The sequence below is a fragment of the Suncus etruscus genome, chromosome 7, assembly GCF_024139225.1.
Source record: "Suncus etruscus isolate mSunEtr1 chromosome 7, mSunEtr1.pri.cur, whole genome shotgun sequence".
Lineage (NCBI taxonomy): Eukaryota > Metazoa > Chordata > Mammalia > Eulipotyphla > Soricidae > Suncus > Suncus etruscus.
In genome coordinates this window covers 103,773,421-103,798,977 of record NC_064854.1, presented here as the reverse complement: position 1 = coordinate 103,798,977, position 25,557 = coordinate 103,773,421, and the positions used below count along the sequence as shown (strand labels likewise).

Here is a 25,557-nt window from a genome sequence, read left to right as displayed (position 1 = left end):
GCAAGAATCTGAGCACCAGCTCCTGATGTGCAGTTCCCAGCGAGTACTACATATAAAATGTGTGAGCACCACAGCAGGGCCTGTATGCACAGCATTTGGCTGTCACAACAATATCAACAACATCTCCATTCTTTAGGGGAGAAAAATGAGGAAATAGAATAACTTAAAAAAAAAGCAAAACTAGGGGCTGGTGCAATAGTGCAGTGGTAGGGCATTTGTCTTGCATGCAGCTGACCCAAGGACAGACCTGGTTTGATCCCCAGTGTTCCATATGGTCCCTTGAGCCAGGAGCAATTTCTGAGTACATAGCCAGGAGTAACCCCTGAGCGTCACCGGATGTAACCAAAAAAAAAAAAAATCAAAACTAAAAATATGTCATACTATTCTTTTTTGGGGGTTCACACCTGGCAGCAATCAGGTTTTCAGGTTTTACTTCTGGTTCCAAGCTCAAGAAATCACTCTTGGTAGGCTTGGGGGACCATATGGGATTCGGGGATTGAACCATCCATCCTGTATGTCTCATGTAAGACATACAGCTTACTATATAGTAAGCTGTTCTATAAAGTTTTTTGTTTGTTTGTTTTGGTTTTGGTTTTTGGGTCACACCCAAAGACATTCAGGAATTGTTCCTGGCAGGCACGGGGACCATATGGGATGCTGGGATTTGAATCATTGGATTGACTGCTTGCAAGACAAATGCCCTACCGCTGTGCTGTCTCTCCGGCCCCTGCTGAGCTATTTCTCAGGCCCATAAACTATTCTTTTTAAGAGCATATTTTTATGAAACCTTTCATACACTTCCTCCTCCCTAATGACCTCCTCTCCAATTCAACTTTAATACCACATAAATACTGTGGTGTAGTGTTGAACTTTGGAGGCTCACTAACTTATAATAGCACAGGTCATTTTGTAGGTTTCTTTTTTTTTTCTTCTTTTTTTTTTGCTCCTCAAGGACCAATTTGATTTTGTTCTTGGACCATACTCACTGATGGTTCTATCTCTGTGAAGCACTGGGTTCCTATCTCTGTGTTTAGGAATCCATTCAGTTGGCATCCAGGGTACCTCAGTTATCAACATGCAAGCTGACTCCCTACCTACTGAACTATCAATCTAGCCCCAAGGATCAATTTTTATTTCCCTTGGGAGTATATCCATATCACTGAGAGGGCACAGCTTAAGAAGAATAACCACCAATAGCTCCTCCTTAACTCTCTGACATTGTCCCCTATTGGTGAATCTCAAAGTGTAGTCTTTGGGCAAGCAGTAGCATAGAGTGGAACTGGTCACAATTATGAAGTGTGTCAGTTCTCTTGTGTCTCAGCAAGTATGTCAGATCTAAAAATCTGAGTGCCACTAGATTCTGTCACTTATTGTACTATGGCTCAGAATAATGAACATGAACTTCATTCCAATACAACAGGATGTTATTGGAATCATTAGGCACAGAGAAAACATTATCTAAAAAAATGTAAAGGTTAACATTATCTAAAAAATAAAGGTTTAGAAACAACCCACATAATTTTTTACATTTGACCTTATGTGGAAAATGAGATGCAAATATGACTGACTTCATCTATTTGTTCAGAAGATTAAATGGCTGAATATATATACGTAGTTAGTATTTGATAATTAGTAAAGTGATTGTTTTGCCTCTCAGTTCTCTTCTGTCTCTTTAAACTTCTACTGGTTAGTATCTAAATAAATATCTGTCTATTCCCGTTAGAGTTCCCTGTTTATGACATCATCACCAATTTAGCTATGGGGATGGTACGGTACCTTTGTGGGATGGGATAGTAGTTACTTATAAGGTAGCTTCAGTTTATAAGGAATGGTTCATGATCTATTCAGGTTCTCCCAATGCTATCTACCTATTACCCCCACCACCACCCACCACCAAGATTTAACTGTCAGCCTAGAAAATGAAACTTAATGGAAAGTCTGCATTTTGTAATGTTTCATCTCTAAAATGAGAAGTGCATATGCAGAAAGAAAACATCAAGTATAGACTTGGGCATTGGGCTAATCTGGATGGGAAAGCTGATTCTTACACAGAGAAACCAACTATCACTTATGCATTCTTATTTCAAAAACATGAATAGTAAACATGAATTTACAGCAGGGGTTAAGATTGAAACAAGAGAAAACATGAAATGAACCCAACACCATGTCTACTGCTTAGTGGCCACCATGATAATATGATTGTTATTAATGAACAAACCACAGCACAAAGTGGCTATAGTTACCTTTAAGGACAATGAAAACTTTCAGGTCTCTAAAATATTTTTTCTTGAAAGAGATAAAACCAATATCCAAGATAAATAAAGCATTGCCAATACTTAACAAGAGGACACCCCATCAAAAATGGGGAAAGGATGGAGCCAGAGTGATATTATAGTGGTGCTTGCCTTGCACAAGGATGGTCTAGGTTCAATCCATGGCACACCATATATGATCCTTAAGCCTGCCAGGAGTGATCCCTAAACTCAATAAAGAATAAGCACGGGGGCGTGGAGAGATAGCACAGCAGCGTTTGCCTTGCAAGCAGCTGATCCAGGATCAAAGGTGGTTGGTTCGAATCCCGGTGTCCCATATGGTCCCCCGTGCCTGCCAGCAGCTATTTCTGAGCAGACAGTCAGGAGTAACCCCTGAGCACCGCCGGGTATGGCCCAAAAACCAAAAACCAAAAACGAAAAATAAATAAATAAATAAAATAAGCACGGGCCAGGGAAGGTGGCGCTAGAGATAAGATGTCTGCCTTGCAAGTGCTAGCATAGGACAGACCGCGGTTTGATCCCCCGGTGTCCCACATGGTCCCCCCAAGCCAGGAGCGATTTCTGAGCGAATAGCCAGGAGTAACCCCTGAGCGTCAAACGGGTGTGGCCCCAAAACCAAAAAGAAAGAAAGAAAGAAAGAAAGAAAGAAAGAAAGAAAGAAAGAAAGAAAGAAAGAAAGAAAGAAAGAAACCAAGAAAGAAAGAAAGAAAGAAAGAAAGAAAGAAAGAAAGAAAGAAAGAAAGAGAAAGAAAGAAAGACAGAAAGAAAAAAAGAAAGAAAGAAAAAGAAAAAGAAAGAAAGAAAAAGAAGAAAGAAAGAAAAAAAGAAAGAAAGAAAGAAAGAAAGAAAGAAAGAAAGAAAGAAAGAAAGAAAGAAAGAAAGAAAGAAAGAGAAAGAATAAGCCCTGAGCACTGCTAGATATGTCTTCAACCCCCACTTCCAAAATGGGGAGAGGAGCTAAAGAGATGCTTTCTCAAAGACATGTAGCTGTATGAAAAAGTGCTAATCACTGATTATTAGGGAAATGAAAATCAAAGCTATGATGAGCACCATCATGAAAATCAAAGCTGTGATGAGCACCATCAGAAGAGTGGTCAGTAGCAAAAAAGTCTAGATACAATCAGTGCTGGCATGGATAGAGTGGGAAAAAAAAAGCATCATTCATTATGGGTGGGACTGTTGACTGGTTCAGCCTTTACAGTGACCAATATGAAGACTTCTTAAAAGTATTGAAGTGAATTTTCATAGGATTTAGCAATACCTCTCCAGGTCCTTCTCCCAAACACGAAACATTAATCTGAAAATATGTATGTTCCCCTATTCATTTATATCAGACAAGATCTGGAAAAAAAAAGTGTTCAATAATAAACAGATGAGTGGATAAAGAAAACAATGAAATACTATTATGCTTCGAGGAAAGATAAAATCTTGCATTACATATTGACTTTGATGGAACTTGCTGTCTTCAGTGAAGTGAGTCGGGAGAAAGACTGGGTGAACTCACTCATAGGTGGGGCATACAGAAGCAAAGCAAGGGAATGCCCATTGGAAACAAACTGAGATATTGCCTACAGAACTGAGAACTGAAACTGCTCAAAGTTAAGGAGAAGAAATTAAGGAACAATGGTGGAGTTCTAAAATCCTAAGCAGGTTTTCTATAGAGAAATTCATCTAATATCAATTATATTCAGAAGAAATATAACCATCAGGTTTTCATATGATAGACACGAGTAGCTCCTGAGAGGGTCTTTAACCCCAGGATTGAGTTTCAGAACTGGATTAATTCAGTCAGGAAAAGTTCTTTCTTGAACCTCCTGCATAATCCTGCTTGTCACTTACTTCCTTTAAACTCACTCTGAAGTCAAGTCACAGGGCTTCTTTCTGGTTCTTCCTCTATGATTTTCTTCCCCCATTTAAGCAGGAGGGATGTAGAAGTGTCTGGCTTACTCAACTGAATTTTAAAAATTTGGTTAAAAGTTATTTTCTTTTTTTTTTTTTTTTTTTGGTTTTTGGGCCACACCCGTTTGACGCTCAGGGGTTACTCCTGGCTATGAGCTCAGAAATCGCCCCTGGCTTGGGGAGACCATATGGGACGCCGGGGGATCGAACCGTGGTCCGTCCTACGCTAGCGCTTGTAAGGCAGACACCTTACCTCTAGCGCCACCTTCCTGGCCCCAAAAGTTATTTTCTTATGAAAGAAATAATGTAGAAGTTAGAAGTGAAAATCCTGATATCATATTGCTTGGACTTCAAATCCTGACAGATATGCTGCTAGTGGCATGATTATAGGCAAGTGACCTCATCTCTTTGTTATTGGATTTTCTGATATGGTTAATGGAAATAATCTTTCTGCTCGGCCATGATGTTTACATGAACTGATGCTCAATGAGTATTAGAACAGCTCTGGTCTCTATAACTCTTATTAGGAGTGTTATTTGTTCTCAAGTTCTTTAAACCATTCTTTTGCAGCATTTTTCCACAATTGTAATTAAATAAAGATGTGTCTTTTTATTTAATAATGACTGCCTCCAAGGATTAAAACAGTTTGCTTTCCCACGACATCTCCTACTTGTAGCATTATCTTGCAAAGATAACTGCTCAGAGGAAAAATGGAGTTGCCATGCTTGCTGCCTACATCACCCAGAATCATCATTTCCTCAAGGTCCTGCTTTACTTGTGACTCTCTATGATTCCCTTTATGGATATTACTCTGAGCACAATTAAGGTACACCGATTTTGGGGTTGATATCACCAGGATTTTATTGGAGCAAGGTGGGCACCTTCCTGCTCCCTCCATGTCTTGCTTCTTTTGGGAAGCCTGAAAGCTATAACCAGGCCCATAAATGCAGTCACCCTATTCAAACCACCATAGCTCTACGGACTTACTTTTTTCTCATATGAGATGTAAACTAAGCCATGAAAGATTATGGTTACACAGGTCTACTCAGTAGAAATCTGGCCATCTCAGGAGGAGAGGGTGGACCAAGTCCCTATCCTGCTAAAGTCACGCTTGCTGCCTCTATTACTCAGAGTCACCATTTCCTGATGGCTCTGCCTCATCACTGACTCTCTGTGATTACCTTCAGGGACAACAATCTGACCACACTTTAGGTAAGCCGGTTTGGGGCTGATATCACCAGGGCTTTTTGGAGCAAGTACCTCCCTCCCCCATCTTCCTTCTTTCAGGAGGCCTGACAGCAGAGTACATGCCCCTAAAAGTCTTAGTATTAGTAATAGTGCTTTGGGTTTCCGGACAACTTTATTTGTTTGATGCTACCATTCCTAAACAAGCACCCCGATTTAACAGAAAGGACAGCTAGCAAGAGCTTACTAAACTTTCTGACTCTATTAATGACTTCATTGGAGATACAAAATTTTCACAAATGTGCTTGCTACTATACTTTTTCTGTTTTCTGTTTTTCTTTTTTCTTCTCCCATTTTCTTTTGTCTTTTTTTTTTTTCCAATAACTGCTTTCACTTATCTGGAAACACATGTATTATGATGAACTATGTCATTTATGGGATGCATTTTCTTTAAATATAAATTAATTTAAAAAAAATTAAAAAACAATGTGACACGGGCTGGGTGGTGGCGCTAGAGGTAAGGTGCCTGCCTTGCCTGCGCTAGCCTAGGACGGACCGCGGTTTGATCCCCCGGTGTCCCATATGGTCCCCCAAGCCAGGAGCGACTTCTAAGTGCATAGCCAGGAGTAACCCCTGAGCGTCACTGGGTGTGGCCCAAAAACCAAAAAAAAAAAAACAAAACAAAACAAAAAAAAACAACAATGTGACAAAACAAGATTCATTTATGTTGTTCTAAGAAAAAGGAGTGCTTGCACCTGAGGCAGGGATGTGCTTTGTAACCACGAACAACTTCTAATTGTTCCAACTCAAGTATAGCGGTTATTGAGAACCCCCTACAGATTTTCAGATGAGTCCCCTAATGCCAGATGACTACCTAATGTTGAATAGAGCAATTACTTGCAGGTCCCACAAGACTGACCTTACTCTCAACACAACCGAAGGCTAAGTACCAAGAGGAATATTGCCTCCTCTGCACCCTGGTTATTGCTAAAGGTATGACTGTTAATCCCAGAGGACCGGTATAAATAGCTACAGGAGAGTGACAGCACTTGGAACTTCTAGCTACCAACTATAAAGTCATATCAATTCCTTGACACCAAGCATCGATGGTGACACATACATCTATGTCACACCAAGAGAAGGTTAGTTGTACATGTTCTAGAAAATTCATTTCTTGGGTTTCACACACAGAGGTCAGCTAGTTTCTCACTTGTTCTCTGGAAAGCCAAGATTTAATTTTTATTTTGGTCTTTGATGCTGGGAACTGAATTCATGATATTACACTTACACACGGTAAGGTATGTGTTTTATCACTGAGTAACTATAGTCCCAAGAACTATAGTTTGTAAGCTGTGATAACAGACTTCCCGTAGTTTTTGTTAATAGGTTTTGAAAGGTTTGCAGATCCTACGTATGAGAAACATTTGTTAGTGAGACTTTCCAGAAAGAATTGCTATAATTAGCCCCACATTTATATTGAATTCAGAATCATAAAATTCCTTAAGAGAGGTTTCTACAAAGATGAACAACAGTGGGGGAAGGGATACCTTGACGGACTAGCGTGCATGTTTTGTATATGGGAAGCTGGGTTCAATCTGTGGTACCTGGAACACTGTGGGGAGAACATTCTCAGCATGAAGTCAGGAGAAGCTTTTGAATGTCTCCATGTATGACCTCCATACAACACAAAAATAAAAACAAAACAAAAAGATAAACACTTAAACTCAAGCCCAATACTGAAAGCTATAACAGATATATTGAAAATACTTATGGCTGAAGTTGAACTCAAGTGAAATTCAGATTCCTGTATCTCTACAGAACCAAATGCAGGGCTATGAATAACTGATTGATATTTATCTGATCATTAATGTGAAGGATGCTGAAGCTGAAATCCTTTTTATTACCTGTATGTTCAATTATCTGGCATTGCCTACATATTTTTATGACCCCACTGTCTTGATTTGCTAAACTTGGGAAAGATGGCTGACAACATATTATATAACAGTAGCCATTTAGACCCATTTTCTTTTTCTTTTTCTTTTTCTTTTTTTTTTTGGTTTTTGGGTCACACCCGGCAGTGCTCAGGGGTTACTCCTGGCTGTCTGCTCAGAAATAGCTCCTGGCAGGCATGGGGGACCATATGGGACACCGGGATTCGAACTAACCACCTTTGGTCCTGGATCGGCTGTTTGCAAGGCAAACGCCGCTGTGCTATCTCTCTGGGCCCTAGACCCATTTTCAATGCTAGAGGCAAACTAATCCTGTCCACAACTCCATAAGGTAATTTTAATAATCCCTATCAGAGGGTTAGACAGGGTTCACTAGGGCAAAGCCAGATATTCTCATGAAGGTAAAAAAATCACTGTACTTCTCATGACCTCATTTTCTGTTTTATCTTCACCAAAATTTAAGCCTTTCTCACTGGATTTTACGTTTTTCTATTGGAATTTAAATACACTCATGCCAGCTTTATCCTTTGCCTTTAAGATAATATTAATTAAATCTTACCATTCACAATTATCTCATGTCAACAGCTTTTACAAGCTCAGTGCTTGTACAGCACATACCTGGGATCTATGCATGAACTTGCTAAATAATTTAGAATCTGGGAGCAGTGTGAGTTTTAATGTTAGAGTTGCATTCATTTCCACAGGTCCTAGCAGAGAGCATCTTCATGTCTGACTCCAGGTAGCAATTTTAATAATTTCCCCATTTTTGATTTATTTTGATTTATTAAGTTGGCCTCTACTATCCACTGCCACTGGCTCCCTAGCATCTGAATCATGACAGTTAATTCCATGAATTCTCTATAGGAGCAAAGGTGAATGTCAGTGGACAGAAAGAATGAAGAAAAACAAATAAGGAATGGAGGAAGGTGAGAAAAGAAGTTCTTTTTACATAGAAATAGCTGCAATTTCTCTGGTAATAGGGAACTAGCAACAAAAAGAGCATTTTGAAATGCTCTTAAAGTAGTCTCAGCAATGATCTAAATCTTGACTCACAAATGCAGAGCCTGAGGTATGGATGAAAAATATTAACTCCCAAGTCAAAGAACTTGTCAGTAAAGAACAGTTAAGACCTTCTCTGTCTATTGTGCATTCATGACATCTATGACATATGCTCTATTTGGAAAAGGTTCTCTTTTGTGGAAGAGGTTTGTCTAATTTTATTCCTGATCAGAAAAGCCTAATATTAAGTTAATAGGAAGTGGATCAAATACAATTTGAAGGAACAAGTAGAAACTTTGCTGACTTCCTCATTTTAACTTTAGACAGAAGAAGGACCCAAAGGGAAAAAAAAATAAACACAATGAACATAAGTGAAAAGACTATTACAGCCCATTTTCAAACTTTCCAAAAGAAAAAAAGAAGGAAAGAAGAAAGAAAGAAAGGAAGAAAGAAAGAAAGAAAAAGAAAGAAAGAAAGAAAGAAGAAAGGAAGAAAGAAAGAAAGGAAGGAAGAAAAAAAGAAGAAAGAAAAAAAGGAAAGCAACCAAGATAAACAGTGTTCATATTTCCCTTTTCCTAAATTGCTTTTATTGGAATTAAAAATTGTTAAACCTGAGGCCGGAGAGAGAGCATGGGGGTAAGGCGTTTGCTTTTCATGCAGAAGGTGGTGGTTCAAATCCCGGCATCCCATATGGTCCCCTGTGCCTGCCAGTGGCGATTTCTGAGCATAGAGCCAGGAGTAACCCCTGAGCACTGCCAGGTGTGACCCAAAAACCAAAAAAAAAAAAAAATTTTTAAACCTTGCCAGATTACACTGATGCATGTTAATAGTTTAATTATCCTCAGATTTATCTTTCCAGCTTAGAAGTGTTTCATTTATTTATTTATTTAGAATATTTTTGCCATACCTGGTGGTGTCCAAGGGTTCTTTGCTCAGATTATTCCAGGTTAACAGGGAAACATATGGTGCCAGGGTATACTGTCCTTTTTGTTAGTTTTGGGGCCATCTTAGTCAGTGATCAAGGATTACTTCTGCTCCACACTCAGTGATCAGTCCTTGGTAGTGCTCACATACCATATGGGTTTCTCTGGGGATTAAATTTGGATCAGCTATATGCAAGACAAATGCCCTAACTAGCTCCATGGAAATACTTTTTGGGGGACTCTGCTAAGTAGTGTGGTTTCTCATTCCTATAGTTAGAAAATGATCTTATTTGTAATTAAATTTTATGTATATGTGCTGCTAAAGTGAACACACTAATGAGCTTTATGAAGTTAATTTTAAATAACATGATTTTCTTTTTTTTTTTTTTTTTTTGTGGTTTTTGGGTCACACCCGGCAGTGCTCAGGGGTTATTCCTGGCTCCAGGCTCAGAAATTGCTCCTGGCAGGCACAGGGGACCATATGGGACGCCGGGATTCGAACCGATGACCTCCTGCATGAAAGGCAAACGCCTTACCTCCATGCTATCTCTCCGGCCCCAATAACATGATTTTCTAACCCAAGACCAGAGGTTATCATCCCAATATTATGTAGAATTAATTTGGATACAACTGTGTTCCTTTATAGTTCTTTGTGTGTGTGTGTGTGTGTGTGTGTGTGTTTTGTTATACCTGATAATGCTCATCACTAACTCCTGAATTTGGGCTCAGGGATCCCTCCTGATTGTGTCTGGAGGATCATATACAGTTCCAGGGGTCAAACCCAGGTTGGCTTTGTGCAAGGCCTACCACCTATCTATATTATAGCTTTTATCCCACTCCTTTCTACTCTTTTAGGTCATTAGATATTCTTAGACAGTATTGATTTAGAAAAGACAGATTTACTTCTATGACTACCCAGCTTCAGTAGACCATGGCAAAGGGGTGCTATCCTAGTCCTTATTGTGAAATATTTATTTCCTTGCCATTTCCTTTTTTTCTCTCCAATCTCCAATCCAATTCCTCCACAGACTTCCTTCTATACTCAAGAGCTTTGCAGTCTCCTAGATGAGACAATTTCCTTTGTTTTCTGAAGTCTACACAGACTTGCCTCCCTTCCTCCACCTCCAACATCTATCTATCAAAAGAAAGATAATGGATGTTTGATGAGTTTACCATAAGTACATTTCAAGGGGGGGGGAGGGAAAAATTAAGTTCACTTTTAATTGGGATGTAAGACTTCCTCTGACAAATCATAAATATTTGTTAATTAATTTATAGCTATCTCCCAAACCACTTCTCCAAATCCGACCTGAGCTGCTGAATTCTGGTAACCTAGAAACCAGATATGGCGGTGGGGAGGAGGAATAGAAATCAATTTCTGGGGCCAGAGAGATAGCATGAAGGTAAGGTGTTTGCCTTGCATGCAGAAGGACAGTGGTTCAAATTCCGGCATCCCATATGGTCCCCCAAGCCTGCCAGGAGCGATTTCTGAGCATAGAGCCAGGAGTAACCTTGAGCATTGCCGGGTGTGACCCCTCCCCCCAAAAAAGAAAATCAACTTCTTTGTTTCTTGAGGAAAAAGAGAATCTGTCAGAAAAACATACTTTTGTGAAGCTACTAATGAGTTCTAAGTCCCCACAGGGTATTTGCTGACACAAAAATAAAGATCCCAAACAGTGTGCTGAGAAGATTTAACAAAGTGCAAATCCAAATCCCAAAGCAGGTTTGTGCTACTTACTAACATAAAGTCTGCCCTCATCCTATTCTTTCCATATCCATGGAGAAGCTTGCATCTTTAAATTAAAGTATAAAAAGAGAAAGAAAAAGAAACAAAGAAAAGCAAAAGGGTAGCAATGGGTAGGGAGAGCAGAGAGATAAAAGGACACATTTCAAAAAAGCAGTGACCAATATTCTGAAGTCAAAAACAATAGGTGAATCTTTAAGGAATTTTATGGCTGGCTTCTGAGAGGGTATTTAAAATGACAACTGGAACACCCCTTTGCTCCTGGCTTTCAGTCACAAAAATGAGTTAAGAGCAATCTTCACTTTAAATATTAAACTGAGGGGCTGGAGAGATAGCATGGAGGTAAGGTGTTTGCTTTGCATGCAAAAGGACGGTGGTTTGAATCCTAACATCCCATGTGGTCCCCAGAGCTTGCCAGGAGCAATTTCTGAGTGTAGAGCCAGGAGTAACCCCTGAGCGCTGCCGGGTGTGACCCAAAACCCACCCCCCAAAAAAAAATTGAAGCATAAGTAACTCATTTTTTGGAAAAGAACAACTCTTTGGAAAAAGTGATAATAACACATATTTCTTCGTGTTTCCTGAAAGCAAAGTTCTGGAATATTAGTAATTAGATTAGTAGAGTCTACCAAGACTTTGCTAAGAAATGCCCATAAGAGCTCACTCAGAAAAGCAATAGTGCATGGTCTCTAGAGTCAGAAATAAGAAGAAAAATAGTTCTTACCGTCAAACCATGATCGCGGCTCATTTAAAAGGATTGGAGAGTATGTGCAGGACAAAGGACATGTGCAATAAGTACTTGTGTGGCGAGTGTGTGTGTGTGTGTGTGTGTGTGCTCTCCAAATACAAGCTGGTGGAAGTTGGGACCTAAAATCCCCCAACGCCTTCCGCTGCCCTATAATCGCAAGGAAATGACAGTACCGTTTGTTGCTTTGATTAGAAACAAAAGCCTTTCAACATGAGTCAGGAAAGCAATGGGAGGGGGAAAAGAAACAAACCCAAACTTGTGCTCTTTCTTTTAGCCACCTAAGTAAGGTCTCTTCACGACATGTTTAGATGTATTTAAAACACAGGAAGAGATACTATTTCTTGATTTCTAAACTTGATTAAGAATGCAATATAGTTGAAGAGGTACTCAGAAACGAGCTAGGAAATGTTAGTTAGGAACCCAAACTTCATTTTTGGTGCTTCAACCTATAGAGTTCCCAGACAAGTTGGAGAATTTTATACATGAAAATAGTAATTATATATGTATATATTTTTGTTTGTTTTTGTTTTTTGTTTTTTGTTTTTTTGGGCCACACCCGGCGATGCTCAGGGGTTACTCCTGGCTGTCTGCTCAGAAATAGCTCCTGGCAGGTACGGGGGACCATATGGGACACCGGGATTCGAACCAACCACCTTTGGTCCTGGATCGGCTGTTTGCAAGGCAAACGCCGCTGTGCTATCTCTCCGGGCCCGAAAATAGTAATAATATTTAGCCCACCGTTCACACTCCAAAACTTTATGTCAACAACTTTTACACTTTAAAAAGAAATTTCAAATTCCATGGGACAACCTTAGTAACTTGGATTGGTTTTATTGATGTTAACCATAAACAGGAAAACTGGCTTCAAAATGTTAACCACAAACAGAAAAACTGGCCTCAAAAAAAGTTCTTCATTATTTGCATTTAACAAAATCATTAATATAGAATTATTTAAGGAACAGGGAATAATCAAAATGTATTATGAAGCAGAGAGAAAAAATGCAGAAAAAAGACAATTCACTGTTATTTTTAATGATTGAATAAAATAAGTTGCCATATTTCTGCCATCTGCATAAAAAACTTTCTGGAATTTTGTGCCAATTGTGACATGGCTAGAACATGATATCTGAGTCAGATAAACTCCATGTTTTGCAGTTCTTGGAAAATTGACGATACTACTCTGAGACTCAGTCTTCTGATTAAAATAGAGATAAAAATCCTTATCTCAGAAGGAGTGTTAGAGAATTGAGTGAGATAAGAATGAAAAGAACAAAGAATTTGCCTGGCAGATAGACTTTGAAAGGACTGGTGAAGGCCAAATACAAGGGTGGGACAATGACAGATTCTGGCTGTCTGGGTACACAGGAGTATTATTAGTACAGAAAAATATCAGTAAGGAAAGTGGCTAAATAGGGAGAAATTGTATTCATTCTTCCAACAATTACTGCAAGTTTTCACCAAAAGCAGAATTAATTTAAAGACGCCTGAAACTTTATTGGGCAACGATTAAATAACATGGACAAAAACAAGCATCCAAGTGAATGGAATCCAGAGAAGTCCCCCCACAAAAGAGAAATAAATCCTACTGCAGGGCAACAAGTTGCAACTAGGAAGAGAGAATTTTTTTTTCTTTTATTGCTACAACCTGTGGTGCTCACTAGTAATGGTGCTCAGGGAATCATGCAATACCCAGGATAAATACTATGTCTTGACATGTAAAGCATACACTCAGTCATTTCACCTTTCTCCTTGGTTTGAGAGAAGCAATTTAGTCTTTCTTTCCATTTTTTAAAAAAAATTTTGGTCCAGACCCAATGGTGCTTAGGGCTTACTTCAAGTTGTACACTCAGGGGTCATTCCTTGTAGAGTTTAGGGGAGTGCCAAGAATCGAATCCAGATTGGCTTCATTCAAAATAGATGCTCTACCTGCTGTACTCTTCCCTCCAGGGAAGCAATTTCATAACGTTAGTTTTGAGAGAGAAAGAGAGAGAGATCAAATATTTGGCACCACCCATGATCCAATTATTTATAACTTTGGAATGTGAGGCAAGAAACTACAGTGTATAAACATGTTCTAGGACTCCTGAAGGAGCCATCTTGGTGTCTTCTCACAGGTGTCTTGACAGCAGGGCTATTAAAATCCATATTGGATTCTATGTCAGGCTCTCTTTAACTTGTCACTGAGGTGCCCCTAAGCACTGGCTCTTTTGAACACTGAATTGCTCCAAGATCACTTGAATACAGATATTCAGCACCTACCCAAACTCACATAGGGCACAAGGTATAATGTTGAGAAAAAGAAACTCACGCACATGGATGGATCAAGGTGAGAGTTAAGAGAGATCCCCCAAATAACAGTACTATACACAATATGTACAAACATCAAAGTGACAATCTCTTTTTTTTTTTTTTTGGGCCACACTCAGCAGTGCTCAGGGGTTACTCCTGGCTGTCTGCTCAGAAATTGCCACTGGCAGGCACAGGGGACCATATGGGACACCGGGATTCAAACCAACCACCTTAGGTCCTGGATTGGCTGTTTGCAAGGCAAACACCGCTGTGCTAACTCTCCGGGCCCCCAAAGTGACAATCTTAATGATGCTCACTGAAATGAGCAAATCAATGAAATAGAAATTTATCAATGACAAAGTATGAAAGAAGTCCAAAAATAACATCCTGAAGCTGAGAAAGAATTTATATACCAGACCCATTAAACTCAAAAATTCCACACAAAATAAACTCTAAAAGATACATTAAGACACATTATAATTGCAATGGCAAGCTGAGTTGCAAAGAAAGGAATCACCATTAGACTATAGGCAGTTCTATACAGAATCTGTAATGGCCAGAAAGGTTATGGCATGATGTATATAAGGTGTATATACACTATGTCTATATGGCATGATGTAGTATATAATGATAAAGGTCTTCAACTGAAAATTACCTAATTACTTAATTACTCATATATGAAAGAATAAAGGACTTTTAAGACAAATGCCACTTAAAGAAAATCATCAACATTAAATTGATACTCCTTAATATCTGTCTACTTCTTACCATTATATTTCATCATTGCATGTAGTAATAATGTTTGATATTATTTTGTCTATTCACCATCAGATTTAAATCAGTACTGATCTATATTATTTTTCTTTTGAGAATAAATAATGCCATTTATTATTTTTTGGGATAACCTCTGACATTTTATATATTCTATTCCATATCTCTGGATTCTATTTTATTCTCTGGAATAAAATATCTCTGATCCTAATTCTTTTTTTTTTTTTTTTTTTGGTTTTTGGGCCACACCCGGCGGTGCTCAGGGGTTACTCCTGGCTGTCTGCTCAGAAATAGCTCCTGGCAGGCATGGGGGACCATATGGGACACCGGGATTCGAACCAACCACCTTTGGTCCTGGATCGGCTGCTTGCAAGGCAAACACCGCTGTGCTATCTCTCCGGGCCCTGATCCTAAGTCTTACTTATCTGGTTGCACATTTTAATTAGATGACTTTTTTTTTTTAGTCAAATAACATTTAAAAAATTTAAAAGTTCCTCTTAAGGTTTCGAGAAGAGTTCAAGTGTGGTATATAGCACATAGTGTGTCTGATCAGGTCCTGAGTTAGACACTGGGCATTGGAAGCCCTCATACACTAGATCTAGTTGGTATTGTTCTGAGGACCCCCAGCACTACTAGAATGAGCAGTATCTGGAATGTTTTCTGCACCTTCTTCCTCCCATTGCATACAGCATCTCTGGATATACCCCTATATAAAACAAACCAACAAATATATTCTATTGTAACACTAATAGTGAGCCCGAATGCAAGTCCTGGACCTGAGTTAATAATGCCATGTATTTATATCAGTTCATCAGTTGTAACAAATGAACCACATGAGTACAATATATATGTTCACAATAGAAAAAGATATTGAAGGAGAGAGGTTTGAGGGAGAAAGGAACTCTCATTCACTGCTGATGGGAATGCCATTTGGTCCAACATTTATGGAAAACAAATGGAGATTTCTAAAAAAAAATGGACATTGAGCTCCTATATAATCCAGTAATACCACTCCTAGGGATATACCCTAGGAACACACACACACACACACACACACACACACAAAATACAAAAACACCCTCTGCACACCTGTATTCATTGCAGCACTATCTACAATAGCCAGAATCTGGAAACAACTCAGATGCCCGACAACAAATGAGTGGCTAAAGAAACTGTGGTACATATATACAATGGAATACTATGCAGCTGCCAGGAAAAATGAAGTCATAAAGTTTTCCTATAAATGGATGGACATGGAAATTATTATACTGAGTGAAACAAGTCAGAGGAAGAGAGATAAACACAGAATAGTCTCACTCATCTGTGGGATTTAAGAAAAATATAGACAGTATTGTAATAATACCCATAGACAATAGAACTAAGGGCTGGAAGGATCAGCCCATGATATGAGAGCAATTAGAGAAATAACTACACTAACAACTATCAGGACAATGGTAGTGACTGAGAGAAATATAGAATGCCTGTCTCAAATATAGGCAGAAGATGGGGGAGAAGGGAGGTGGTGGGTATTTTTGGGAATGTTGCACTGGTGAAAGGGGTGTATTGTTTTTTTATGACTGAAACCCAACTACAAACATGTTTGTAGCCATGGTGCTTAAATAAAGATGTTATTTTTTTTTTTTTAAAAAAGAGAGAAGTATGTGGAAACTCTGTGTACTTTTTTTTCTTTTCTTTTTGATGTATTCCCATGTATAAGTTTCTTATGCTGAAACATCAATTTTATAAAGCTGTACTTTGAAAGAAGTATTGTGTTGGGCCAATGTTTCTTAATCTTATTTTTATTGTGACTATATCTCTGATCTTGTTTCTTTCCTGTGTTCCTCCTTTCATACTGATTAACAGCAGGAAGTCACTTGCTGAGTCCTCTCGCTCCCATTTATGTTTTTTTTTTTGTTTGTTTGTTTGTTTTACCTGTGGCCCCATTAGAATAACCTGAGGATCCTCTGAGGAAAAGTTGTGAAACACTTCTTTTAGATAATTAGGCAGTTGGTCATGATGGATATGTAACTCAACAGATTTTCAGGGTTTGAGCATAGGACTAATACTTAGTTTAAATCTTCTGCTTTTTTAAGTTCTTTTTTTAAAAATGTACCATGGTTACAATCATGTTTTTAGTTGAGTTACAGTCATAAAAAGTTAGCCATTTTTTTTCAACTTGAATTTTATTATGTTTATGAACACTTTATTTCATCCTTGTTTTATGCTTTAGCATACAGGTATCAAGTTCTTCATCATAGAAGAGCACCTAATAAACTCACATCAGTATCAAACTGATTCCTTTATGACAATAAAAAAGTCTATTTGAAATTCATAGAATCTAAGGATCAAAACACCAATATTCTCTCTCCAGGTGAGCCAAAATTCTCTTATATGTCTCCTGCAAGTCAATGTTTTTTTACTTAACTACTAAGATGAATAATATCACTGACAAAATTTTTATGTTCCTCTGTCAAAAGATGTGAACTTCTTATTAATATATAAAAAAGGGGGAGTCGAAGAGATATAGCAAAGTGGCAGAGTATTTGCTTTGCATGCAGCCGATTCAGGATAGATGGTTGTTTGAATCCTGACATCCCATATGGTCCCCCATGCCTGCCAGGAGTAACCCCTGAATGCCACTGGGTGTGGCTCAAAAACCAAAAAAAAAAAAAAAAGGTAAAAATACCCAACACCAGATGGGGGTTAGAGCACTAGCACAGCAAGTAGGGCACTTGCCTTGCATATGGCTGACCAATGTTCTATCCTTGGCATCCCATATGGTCCCCCAAGCCTGCTAGCAGAGGTGATTTCTGAGTGCAGAACCAGGAGTAACCCTAGAGTGCTTGCTAGGTGTGGCCCAATTACACACACACAAACACACACATACAAAAATATTAGAAAACTCAAGTAATAAGAATATTTCACTTTTGAAAGATGGTTATTCTACTTTAAAAATTAATATATTTACTTAAGCATCATGATTACAAACATGCTTGTAGTTGGGTTTCAGTCATAAAAAAGTAAACTCCCCTTCACCAGTGCAATCCTCCCATGATCAATGCCCCCATTTCCCTCCTCCCCTACCCTTTGAGACAGGCATTCTATTTCTCTCATTCACTACCATTGTTTTGATAGTTGTTAGTGTAGTTATTTCTCTAACTACACTCACCACTCTTTGTGGTAAGCTTCATATCACGGCTGGCCCTTTAAAACCTCATCTCTATGGTCTCTGGGTATTATTTCCATACTGTCTTATTTTTTCTTAAATCTCGCAGATGAGCAAGCCTATTCTCTGTGTGACTCTCTCCCTCTGACTCTTTCACTCAGTATAATAGTTTCCATGTCCATTCATGTATAGGAAAATTTTATGACTTCATTTTTTCTGACAACTGCATAGTATTCCATTGTGTATATGTGCCACAGTTTTAGAAGATGGTTATTCTAATGATAACAGAGAAAAAAACAAATGGATAATTGTAAATGGCTCATTTTCTTGGTGTCTTCTGTTAATTTCATAGGAGTACAGGGAAAAAAGAGACAAATTCCTATTGTGTAATGTTTGCATACACAGCATCTCTCTGGTCTGTGATACATACTTTTGAAATGAAGTAAACTATTTAAAAAATAAATAACACCAGGAGCCAGAGCGATAGCACAGCGGTAGGGCATTTGCCTTGCAAATGGCCAACTCAGGATGAACCCAGGTTCAATTTCTGGCATCCCAAATGATCCCCTGAGCCTGCCAGGAGCAATTCCTGAGTGCAGAGCCAGTAGTAACCCCTGAGCACTGCTGGGTGTGACACCCCCCAAAAAAATAGGGGCCAGAGAGATAGCATGGAGGTAGGGCATTTGCCTTGTATACAAAAGGACGTGGTTCAAATCCCGGCATCCCATATGGTCCCCTGAGCCTGCCAGGAGCGATTTCTGAGCGTAGTGCTAGGAGTAACCCAAAAACCAAAAAAAAAAAAAAAAAAAAAAAACAAAAAAACAAAAAACCAACAACAACAACAAGAAATAAACAACACCAGTAGAAGTATAATCTATTATTTTTGCCTGTCAGAATCTGTTTCCCCATTTAGTAATTATAGATCCTAGCTTTTCTAGGGTGGTACCAATCAAATGATAAACATGAGTAACCTCAGGTCTTGTATTCTATGACAAAACAAGTGATTTAGCAATAACTAATACAAATTATCTATCTATCATCAGATGACTTCATCATAGGAGTCAAGGAAGATGTATTTTTGGTTTCGTCTGTTCTGGTGGGAGGAGAGCTTGGAGCAACCAGGTACCTCCTATCTGACAGAAGTGTTGGTGAGAGACAGATTCCAATTACTGTCAAAATAAGCAGATGCTGTTAAACCTGAAGTCATTCCCTGAATCTTTCAGTTTTTGAGTGTATACTTTCCACTTCTCAATAAGCTAGCTTTCATTTAAAAATGTCATTTGAGAGAGAGTACAGCAGGTGAGACATATTTTCTTTATACAACTTTCAGGAATAGTGGAAGCTCCCAGATCAGCAATATACCTGTTCAAGACCATCAAGTAGGTGCTCTTGCAATTCTGCCACAATCTATGTGTTACAGAGTCATAGTTTTAAATATAATCATATTTTATTTGGATCTATTTTAGAGTATAATTTTATTTTCATTATTACTCTTTACCTTAAATGTACTATTAGCCCATCTTCCTAGGACCTGACCTGTTCTTTGACTCACTGGTAAGAAAAATTTGGAAAAGCAGTTGCTTCAGATGGGACATTTGCTATTATGACTGTTTAGGATGTTTTTCTGGGACCACCTCTGACATTCTCTCATCAGAGAGCTCCTGACTACACAATCCTAGTATGACAGGAACAATCAGTTTCTTCAGACAGTTTCAGACATGTGGAACTAAGTGTGTTTGAATCTCAAGCTCCACAAATCTTCCCACACCACACACCCATCAATATACATACTAATTCTTTGTTGATAAGTGCTGAATTTGAGCAATGTAGCTAATCTGGTTACTAACTATCTGGATTCCAAGTATCTTTCTTTCATGAAGGAACCTATTAAAGAGAACCTTTCTGCTTTCAAATACCTTCTGGGGAAGGCACACTTAGTTGGATTTCCCAATGAGTGCAGAGTGATCATTTTATTTTTTACCACTCAGGTAAAGCAGGTTAAGACTTCAGGTTAGATTTTACATCTGGATTTCATGTTAGTTTCTGTTCCTAGCTATTCACCAATCTGTATATCAGAGCTAATTGGACACCAGACAAATACTTTCCCATAGGTTTGCATTCATTGTAATATTGTGATATGTATTTTAAAGTCGGTCTTTTTGCTAGGCCTAATAATAACAGGATTACAATTTGTGTGAATACCCCATAGTTTATTACACTTGGTTTAAAGTTCTGTTGTCTTATAAATTCTTAATACATTTTGAGGAAGAGGTTCCACATCTTCATTTTGCATTGAGACCTGCAGACTATGCCACTGATCTTGCTCAGTACTAGGCTAAGCAGTGGGGGCACAGTGGTAAAAAAGAATAATTCGGGGCCGGAGAGATAGCATGGAGGTAAGGCATTTGCCTTTCATGCAGGAGGTCATCGGTTCGAATCCCGGCGCCCCATATGGTCCCCCGTGCCTGCCAGGAGCAATTTCTGAGCCTGGAGCCAGGAATAACCCCTGTGCACTGCCGGGTGTGACCCAAAAACCACAAAAAAAAAAAAAAAAAAAAAAAAAAAAGAATAATTCAGAGAGAGATTAAAAATGTAAAACATGCATAAATTAACAAATAAACAAATTACAGATGAGGGCAAGACCTATGAATAAAATAAAGCAAGAGGCTTTGATAAAGAGGAATCGGCAATTTGTAGTAGTGAGGGGGGTCAGGGCTTTCTGAGTTAGGACTGAGTAAAGAAAGAAAGACTAGGAAGTGAGAATGCAACCTTGCATGGGGCTACTCAAAGCTTAATCCCTGGCACCAGCCAGATGAGTATGGTTCAGTGAACCCTCTGGAATGATCTTTGAGAGCAGAGTCAAAAGTAGGCTCTGTGCCATCAGGTGTGTCCCCAAGACAAAAATCAACAAAAAAGAGAAACTAGCTCAGAAGCAGAATACTTGGGGCCGGGAAGGTGGCGCTAGAGGTAAGGTGTCTGCCTTACAAGCGCTAGCCAAGGAACGGACCGCGGTTCGATCCCCCGGCGTCCCATATGGTCCCCCCAAGCCAGGGGCGATTTCTGAGCACATAGCTAGGAGTAACCCCTGAGCGTCAAACGGGTGTGGCCCAAAAACCAAAAAAAAAAAAAAAAAAAAAAAAGAAGCAGAATACTTGCAATACATACATGAACTCCTGGGTTTGATGTATGGCATGGAAGTGGGAGGGATTAAAGAGAAAGAGAGTTGGGGCTGAGTTCAGAACTAGTTCTCCCTTGTTCAAGGCTGTAATGCAGGCACATGGATAGCTTTCAACTACTATGTTATATGAATAGAACTTCTGTTTAAAAAGGAAGTGTACCCAATACAGAAAACTAGTCCATAATTTACTAGAAACTGGGACCACATGGCTGTCAGATAAGGAACACTTGAAGTTTACTTAAGGTCTCCTTCAGGATCACATGCTTTAGCCGTTGGAGGGGTACAGCATGTCCAGGAAAAACAACTGTGATGGAAAAGTCCATTACTCACATTCCCCTCCAGGCAGAAAAAGAGGGAAGTTTCTTGTTTTAGGCAGTTCTCTTGCTTTCTTAACCATAAATGGAAAAGCAGAGGTGGAAAGAGTCAGGGAAAATAGCAGGCATTGTGACTTTCCTTTCTGTCTGTTTCACAGGTAGAATGCCCTGACTTTGGAACTGGTCTTCCAAAAGACACAGGCAGTTTTTGAGGTAATGAACAGAAACCCTGTAAAATCTGATCTCATTCTTTTTTTGTGAAAGGGAATACAAAGAAAATTTGAAGCCCAGAAGTCATGAAAAAAAATGTTCCAGTGCACACTGACTAATACAAATATTCATTGCTTATTTCCTGGTTTTAATTGCCACATGCAATGAAATAGTCAACAGCCCAGATATATTGAGTGCTTACTTGTGCTACTGATTTCTGAGCCTTGCACAGATGATTTTGCATCCTGACAACATTATGAGGCTGTTGAGTTAGTTCAGCTTCATTTTACAAATGAGAAAGCAAAACTCAGAGATAACAAAAACTCCCCTCATTTGGAGTAGAAAAGCATTTGAACCCAGAGTTGCCATTCTCAACACAGCCTTTCCATTTGGCTGCCACAGGGAACATAAAATGCATCCAGGGTTAATATCCAGGCATGCTGTTAGATTTCCTTCCTGTATTTCTGCAGTATTGAATTTTTGTTTTTCCTTTCTCCCTCCCTTTGCTTTCCTTAAAAAAAAAATAGGCAAGAACAGACACAATTTTTATGATGGAAAGTTTTAAAGCATTCATAAAAAGTGACAGAGGAACCAAAGTGATAGTATAGCAGGTAGGGCTTTTATTTTGCATAAATTTGACCCGGGTTCTCTTCCCAGCTTTTCATATATTCTCCCAAGCCTGCCAGTAATAATTCCTGAGTGCAGAGCCAGAGTTAAGTAACCCCTGAACACTGCTGGGTGTGGGCTCCAAACAAACAAACAAACAAACAAACAAGTGACAGACTTGTATGATAAATATCTGTAATGAATGTTTCACATTATCAATATATTTTCATTTATAATCATGTTTCTGCCTTCTATATGCATTATTTTGAGGCAAACTCAAGATTTCAACCATGGAAGCAACCAGGTGAGTGGCTAAAGAAACTGGCATACCTACACAATGAAATACTATGCAGACATTAGAAAAAATGAGTCATGAAATTGGTTTATATGTGAATGGACATGGAGATTATTATACTGAGTGAAATAAGTCAGAGTCAGAGAGAGAGAGAGAGAGAGAGAGAGAGAGAGAGGAGTAAGCATAGAATAATCTCATTCATGTGTGGGATAAAGGAAAATAAAAAGATAGTGTGGAGATGATATCTAGAAACAATAAATATGAGGATTAGGAGGACCAGTCCATGATAGGAAATTTGCCACAAAAACGTAGAGAGTACAGTTGGAGTAGAGAAGGGTCTACTATGAAGAGGAATGCATGGCACCTCTTCATTAACAGTAGTGCAAACCACAGTTGGCGGGGGAGAAGGAGGGAGAGAAAAAGAGAGAGAGAAAAGAGAGAGAAGTAAAATGTTTTGTCCCAGTGGCTGGTAGGAGGGTGGGTAGGGGGGAAGAGGGCATCAGGGAAAGTGATAGGGAAACTATTGACATTGATGGCAGAAAATGCACACTGCTGAAGATTGTTATACACTGTATGATTGTAAGTCAATTATGAACAACTTTATTTGTGGATAAAAGCCCTGTAGTAGGAACAACCTTGTAACCAAGGTATTTAAATAAAAATCTAAAATTAAAAAAAAAGGACTTCAACCAATTTCACTTGTAAATATTTTATGTTTATTTTACTATATATTGGCAGGTCTGGAACAATAGCATAGTGAGTAGGGAGTTAACCTTGCATCTGGTTGACCCACTTTGAATCCTGAACATTCTATATGGTCCCCCAAGATCCACCAGGAGTGATTCCTAAGAACAGTGCCAGGAATAACCACTGAGATCCCTGGCTGTGGCCATACCCAATTGTGTTTAAGATGTGTGTGCGACTTTATGGTGCCAGGATATTCAGCATGTGTTCCAACCTTTGTGTCACTATTAGCCCTCCCTGTAAATTCTTTAATATATTATATGTATTAAAGTATTATATATTATCACTTTGCCAAATGAATTTATGTCTTTATTGGCCATTCAAGTGAGGCAAAAAAAATACCTTTTTAAATTTTAAGCAAACTGTATCATGTCAGAGGAAACATTAAAATATTTAATATAAATATTTTAATATTTATATTTAATATACATTAAATATTTATGAGTTCATTAAAATAATATAATATACATGATTATATAAATATAGTTATATTTAATATAAAAATAAGATCTTGGGGCCGACACAATGGCGCTAAAGGTAAGGTGTCTGCCTTGCCTGCATTTGCCTAGGATGGACCTCGGTTCGATCCCCCGGCATCCCATATGGTCCCCCAAGTCAGGAGCGACTTCTGAGCGTATAGCCAGGAGTAACCCCTGAGCATCACCGGGTATGGCCCAAAAAACAAAAACAAAAATATCTTAAAATACAACCCCAATTACCTTTAAAATGATAATTATTTTAATTGCAAATAACATTAGATATTTAATTAGTCTAAAAAATTCTAATTAATTATTTATTTGTGGGGTTGGGTCACATCCAACAGTACTCAGGCTTGGTCCTGGTGGTACTTAGGTGACCAGAAGTGGTGCTAGAGATTGAACTGGGATTGCAAGGTAAGTTCCTCAACCAACTTCACAAATGTTTCTTTACTGTTGTTGTTTTGATTTGTTTTTGGGCATCCTCCCAAGTGGCACTTAGGGAACCAGAAATTTACTCCTAGTAATAGTGGGCCAACCAGGCTGAGTAGTTCAATGGTAGGGCATAAGGATGGGATACTGTTATCACAGGGCAATTCTACTGTAATTGATCTCTCTAAGGTCACACCCAGCAACAGTGAGGGGAGGCCATGAAGTATTGAGGATCAAAGCTGCATTGCCATATCATGAACCCTAATCCCTGTATCAGCTCCCTTACCCCAAATGCTTTTTTCAAGTATTCATCTATTGGGGGGGGGGCTTTTCAATTGATTCTCAAGAGGCCTGGGGCCCCTCTCATGGTTCTTAGCCAACTAGGCTGATGGCTCAAAGTGAGGGGCAGGGGATGGAATATTATTTTTGTCATGAAATGCTGAGGATTCCAAGTGACAACCTGGAAAAGCAATGGGCCTTCAGGATTGCTCCCTATAATGCCTAAAGGACAATGTATGGAACTACATCAAACTGAAAAGTTTCTGTGTGGCAAAAGAAACATAGGCTAAAAAATACAGCTAATGAGTGGGAGAAAATATTTTTACTCAACACATCAGATAAAGTTTCGATATCTAGGATATATAAAGTACTCACAAACTACAAACACCATTAAAAAATGGGAAGAGGTGGGCCATTAAAAATGGGAAGAGGTGGGCCTTAGAGATAGCATGGAGGTAAGGTGTTTGCCTTGTATGCAGGACAGTGGTTCAAATCCCGGCATCCCATATGGTCCCCCAAGTTGTCAGGAGCAACTTCTGAGTGTAGAGCCAGGAGTAACCCCTGAGTGTTGCCGGGTGACCCCCCCAAAAATAGGGAGAGGTAATGAACAGACACCTCTCTGAGGAAGATTAACAGATGGCCAACGGCCACATGAAAAAATTCTCATCATCACTTATCACTTAGGGAAATTATTTTTTAACTTTATCTATCTATCTAACTATCTATCTATCTATCTATCTATCTATCTATCTATCTATCTATCTATCTATCTATCTATCTATCTATCTATCTATCTATCTATCTATCTATCTGTCTGTCTGTCTGTCTGTCTGTCTGTCTGTCTGTCTGTCTGTCTGTCTGCCTATCTATCTATCTATCTATCTATCTATCTATCTATCATCTATCTATGTATCTATTAATTGGCTTTTGGGCCACATTCAGTGGTGCTCAGGGGTTACTCCTGGCTCTGCACTTAGAAATTGCCCCTGGCAGGCTGGGGGACCATATGAGATGCTGGGAACCGAACTGGGTCCCCTCCGGGTTTGGTCACATGCAAGACAAACATCCTACCTCTCTGCT

At 38.9% G+C, this 25,557-nt stretch overlaps 1 protein-coding gene and 1 non-coding gene across 2 annotated transcripts in view; one reads left to right on the top strand and one right to left on the bottom strand.

Moving 5' to 3' along the window:
- Nucleotides 1-25,557, bottom strand: part of FRMD4B (FERM domain containing 4B) — a 253,675-nt gene that overhangs the window by 192,320 nt on the left and 35,798 nt on the right. The gene's annotated exons all lie outside the window — the stretch shown is intronic.
- Nucleotides 23,564-23,677, top strand: LOC126014847 (small nucleolar RNA SNORA27). Its single transcript, XR_007497815.1, has one exon. It is a non-coding gene; the product is annotated as a small nucleolar RNA SNORA27 (small nucleolar RNA).